The sequence below is a fragment of the Hypanus sabinus genome, chromosome 2, assembly GCF_030144855.1.
Source record: "Hypanus sabinus isolate sHypSab1 chromosome 2, sHypSab1.hap1, whole genome shotgun sequence".
Lineage (NCBI taxonomy): Eukaryota > Metazoa > Chordata > Chondrichthyes > Myliobatiformes > Dasyatidae > Hypanus > Hypanus sabinus.
The window spans coordinates 43,794,574-43,800,573 of NC_082707.1; positions in this window are offsets into that span (position 1 = coordinate 43,794,574).

Here is a 6,000-nt window from a genome sequence, read left to right on the forward strand (position 1 = left end):
AGTTAGTTTGTATTCTTCATTCTATTTTAAACACGCATTGTCTTGAATTTGTACATAAAATGCATTAGTTTACGTTTGATTGCTATTAATGTGTATTTGGTTTTTTGGGGTTCCAGGACAAGGTTCTTCCATGACAGGTGAAGCATCAGTGATTAGGTGAGGTGTGGAGGGAAGTGCAGGTAGAAATGAAATACTGTTGCTAGGATTTTCAGACTTGCTATTCATAGAATTTGGAAGCATGCCTGTGCAGGCTCTTGGAGAACTATCAAGTATATCCCAAAAATAAGCTCTGTCCTTTTGCATATTAAAAACCTATCAAATTTATTGAATCCTTGTTAAATGAAACTATCTGGAACAAATGGTGCTGCTTTTTGTAATAAGCAATAATTCCTTCCACATTCTTAAAGAAGTTGATAGCAAAACCTCTTCAAGTTACTGAGACAACATGTATTATTTCTGGGACACACCCAACTTACTCATGGAGAGCATAGGAGAATTTTGGCAACAGGTGAGACTTTAGAACTTCATGTTTATACTGCAGTAATACTGAAGTTTAACTATTTAAAGTACAGGTTGAATACTCCTTATCTTAAATTCCAAAATCCGCAAACCTGTGCAATCTGACTTTTTTTGAGTGCTATATGATAAGAAAAATTTCACAAGGCTGTGGGGAGGTTCCCAGGGAATGCACAAGTCTGCACACTACAGACAGTTTGGAGAAGTGATCTCACATATATAATGAACAGCAGTGGATTTGTTATCTTCAGAGGGAACATATCCTACTTAATGGTGTGCTGATCATGAAGCGAGCGATCTATCACGACAAAGTGAAAATTGAAGTTAATTGTGAATATTCAGGCTGGTTGCAGAAATTTAAGAAAAGTTACGGCATTAAATTTTTAAAGATTTGTGACAAAGCATCTGTTGATCACGAAGTGGCAGAAAAATTCATTGATGAGTTATGATTGCTGATGAAAATCTAACAAACTGAATGGCTGTATCAGTATACACTGTATGTGTGATGACCAAGTATAAGACGGAGACTGATTAACAGTAGCACATAAGTTCAGTGTCGGAAATGTTGGCAATTCAAAGCTATCTCATTATATATGCCAAAATCTGAAATCCAAAATACTCCGGCCCCAAACATTTTGGATAAGGAGTTATTCAACCTATAATATGGCTTATTAGTATATTGGTAGGACTAGAGGGGGGAAATTCCAATAGATTGCAAGTAAATCTGTAAATAATGATCCTAGAATGTGTTTTACGTGTAAATGTTAAAGTATGTTAAAGCCTTATTGGGAATCTAACTGCCAGGATGAAACAGTGGTACAACAGGTAGTGTTGCTAACTCAAAGCTCAGGAGACTGGATATTATAAAGCCCTTGAGTATAGCTTTCAGCCCAAGTGCTTCAGTTTCCTCCCCTTTTCCAAAGATAGTGCTGCTGCCTCAAGTTCCAATGACCCAGAGTTGATTCTGACTTCCAGTGCAGACTTGTAATAAATTACTTGTACTGCAGCTGGGTGGCAAGAAAAATAATGGTTGAAGGAGAATTGTTACAAAGAAAGTACAACAGTGCCTCTAATTTCATTGAAGTTTGTGAAGAATTGGTATGACAAACTTCTATACATGTGCAGTGGAGAATATATTGACTGGTTTCATCACAGCCTGGTATGGAAACACCAGTGCCCTTGTGGATACAGCCCAGTCCATCACAGTTAAAGCTCTCCCCACCACTGAGCACATCTGTGTGGAATATCCTCGCGGGAACACAGCTTCCATCATTAAGGACCCCCACCATCCATGCTCTCTTTCACTGCTTTAGAAAGAAGGTACAGGAGCCTCAGGACCCACATCAGTGGGTTTAGGAACACTTATTACCATCAGGGTCTTGAACCACGGCAGATAACATCACTCACCCCATCACTGAACTGGACTCACATTCAAGGTCTCCATCTCATGTTCTCCGTATTTATTTGTTTGTTTTATTCCTCTTTTGTATTTGCACGATCTGATGTTTGTTTTTGCACATTGGTGGTTGTCCGGTTGTCCACCCTGTTGGGTGTGGTCTTTCATAGATACTATTGTGGGGGAGGTTTTTGTATTTACTGTTACTGCTTGCAAGAGAAGGAATCTCAGAGTTGTATATGATGATTTGTTTCTTAACAAATTTACTTTCAACTTTGAAATGTTGGGCATGTGAAAACTAATAGGTTATAGGAAGGTAAGTAAGAAATATGAGTATGAAAGATGGAAATGACTGAAGGCCAAATGACCTATATATTTGGAAAATATAAAATCATTAGGAATTTGTGCCGCAGTTTAACTTACTGGGAGTAAATGCAGGGAGTTAAGATTAAAGTCATTCCTCTAGGTCTGTACCTAAGCATTTAAATTGAGGTTAAGAATAGGCCTGAGGAATTGCTGTATAGTCACAGATGCTTTTTTTTAAAGTAAAACCATTACTCATTCCAGTGACTCAAGTAGAAAGTTAATGATACTATGGCACTGTTCCAAGACCAACGAAAATTCTGGTTTCCTAGCATTTGGTTCTCTGGTTCTGCAATGTCAGGCTTGTTTGATGGTACACTCTTGACTATGAATCAGAAGATTGTGGGATCTAATCACAGCTTAATGACGCTGCTTACTTTAAGATGGTACTTCAATGCAGTGGTATAGGGGAACTTAAATCTTTCCCATTCACTTGGAAAGCAAGATGAAATGGCTGAAAGTCTGACTGAGAATACAAATAATTTTGTAAATAAGATTCTGACACTTGAACACTTGTTTAGCTCACAACAGATTTAAGCACTCTTATGCCCCATAAAATGGGTGAGGTCATTGTCAATATTATTTTTAACTATATTGTTGAGCTGAAATGTTTCTCTCAGAATGGCTTTAAAGCTGGAAATTGAGTGTTTCAGCAACTTCTGATTACCTATTAGAAACTTTGTCACGCTCTCAATCAAATTGTGGATTTCTCGGAACATATTTTCATAGCTAGCTTCCACAGAAGTCTAAAGCTATTACTCAGAGTTTCCACATTAGCTCCCTACTTAATCTGTGGCAACAGTATAAAAGAAGTTACACAGGATTCCGTGTTATTTCCCAGACAGATAAGCTGTAGGTTTCACTTTGCCCCTGCAACATGAGTGTTTCAATCTAAGTCTGTGACAACCTACAGTGATCCCATCAATCCATTCCCCACACTTATTTATCTGTGACTTATTTTCTCTCACATGCCCATCAACTCTCTGATTCCCATACTACCCAGAAACACAAGTGGTAGTTAATAACAGTCATTTAAAGTATCAGCATGTCCTTGGGATGTGAAAGGAAAGCAAAGCACCCAGGGAAAACTATGCACACATGGGGAGTGTGCAAACTCCATGCAGGAAGCATTAGAGCTTAAGACTGAACTAGTTCCAACCTCTGCCCGACAGCAATTGATTAATCCTCAATTGCCATATCCATTTATTTAAGTCCTCTCATGCAACATTTCAAGTTGATCAAGAGGCTGCTGTGTCCACTGCTCTCCTCTTCGAATTACATACAACTTCTATTTTGATTTTCAAACATGGTTGAAAGCATGGGAGTGGCAAAGCACACGGGGAACTCCTTTGCCAAGCAATTTCTGTATTGCCAAGATAATAGAATTTTTCATACAGACAAAGATGGGAGAAAGTATAATGGGGAATAATGAAATAGAAAAAATAAATAATTTATTTGATTTTATTGTAATAATAAATATTATTGTGTGCCTGCAGTCAATGAAGAGCCAAGAACAAAGAGATGAAGGAACTAAGTATTCGTCAAAAATATTACCAGAGTAGTTGATGATCTTGAAAGCTGATAAACCCAAAAATCCCAATGATTTACATCCTTGAGATTGGAAAGAGGTAGCTTTAGAAATAGTAGATGCTCTCATCATACTTTTATGAAATTATTCCTGTGAATTGGATAGTAGCAAATGTGACACTTCTATTTATTTATTGGCTTACAGCACAGTGTCGGCCCTTCCAGCCACCCAGCAATTCCACAGTTTAACCCTGGCCTAACCATAGGACAATTTACAATAACCAATTAACCTACCAACTGGTACATCTTTGGATTGTGGGAGGAAACCCACGAGGTCATGGGGAGAATAAGTCATCTCCTTACAGACAGCCCCAGGAATTGAACCCAGTCACCTGTACTGTAAAATGTCGAGCTAACCACTACACTACCATGTGGCCCCAAAAGGTTGAACTTTAGACATGTTAACCTAATGTCAGAGGTGAAAAAAAATGAAGGATGTAATAACACAGCACTATAAAAAGAAAATTAGGATTGAACAGAGTTAGCAGAGACATTTTCGAGCAGTTATGGTACTGCAGGGGTCAATTCAAGCTTTTCACAGTCCACATCAACAACTTGATCATATTTTAAAGTTTACTAATGACCATAAACCACTTTGGATTGTGACTGTCGGATTGTGTATAAGGAGGCTTCAGTGGGAAAAGTAAGATGAATGAAAGGGTACAATCATGGAAATGAAACTTAACATGGTAAAAAAAGTGAGGTCATCCACATAACAGAAAGGCAATGTTTTTGTTAAATAGTAGGAAGTGGATATCGAAAGAGATTGAAAGCCAATATGAGAGTGAAGCACATGAATTAGGAAGGCAAAGCATATTTTATCCTTGAAAGGATTTAAATGCAGGAGTAAGAAAGTGATATTGTAATTTTATTGGTGCTGTGTAGAGTTTTGTTCTCCCTATCAAAGATAGGATGTGTTTATCATAGAGGGAGGGCAACAAAGATTCACGGAGCCAGTTCAGGATGTTAGGTTTGCCACTTGAAGAGAGGTCAAGTGGACATATGACTCTATTGTCTAGAAGAATGAGAGCAGATCTCACAAAATTCTTAAATGGTTTGACAGGATAAATGTGGGGAGAATATTTCCCATGGCAGAGGAATCAAAAACCATGGACACAGTTTCAAAATTGTCTAGATGAAGAGAAATTTCTTCACTTAGGACAGGGAAATTCTCCACTCCAAAAAAATTTAGAACAGATTTTTAGACATCATGGGTATTTAGGGATATAAGGATAATGCAGGACAATTATGTTAAGGTAGAAGATCACCTATGCTTTTGAAAGGTAGAGCATAAGATTGGATGGCTGACATCTGCTCCTGTTTCTATGTTCCTCATGTTTTATAAAATCACAATGTGACCTGTACTAACTTTTTAACGGAATGATAGATCATCCCATAACAAGTACTTGCACACTATGACTTCAAATGAAGATATGGACAGCTTTTTATTAACTTTGCAGATTACTTTAAATTATAAGATACAGTACGTAACTGTAGTTTTGTGGAGTAGGAAGTTAGAATGATACACAAAATGAATGTGCAAATCCAGCAACTATGATTCAATTTGGTCATGTGGATTAGATTTAGAGTACAAAGGTGAGTATTTTTTAAATTAGAGATGATGGGAAGAGTGCAAGCAAATGTATTTAAGTGTTGCCTCTCTGTAAACTTGTTGATAAATTCAAACAGCAATCCCCATTAAATACCTATGAATCCAGCCCCATACTAATGTGATTGAATCTTAATTACCGTTTGCGTTGGGCTTCCAAACCTTTTACCTCTATCTGCTGCAATGTAGCATAAGAATAATAACAGATGGACCACTCTCCTCACCAAATCAGATGATAAAGTTACATTCAAGTTAGTTTGCATAACAAAGCCATTCTCACCTTTATGTACCAAGGTTGGGAGAACTAGTTCACAGGAGGTCAAGCAAAAGCATACTTAACAGAATTTGTGCCTCAGAGAACCTCCATCACCAGTTTTGTAAGTGCCCTGCTCCAAAGGAGAATATTGTATAGAATGGGACACATAATTGATTCTATTGTCACAAACACGTCCTAATAAAGGGTCCCGGACCCAAACATTGACTGAATGGTGTAATAACAACAACCTCTCACTCAATGTCAATAAGACCA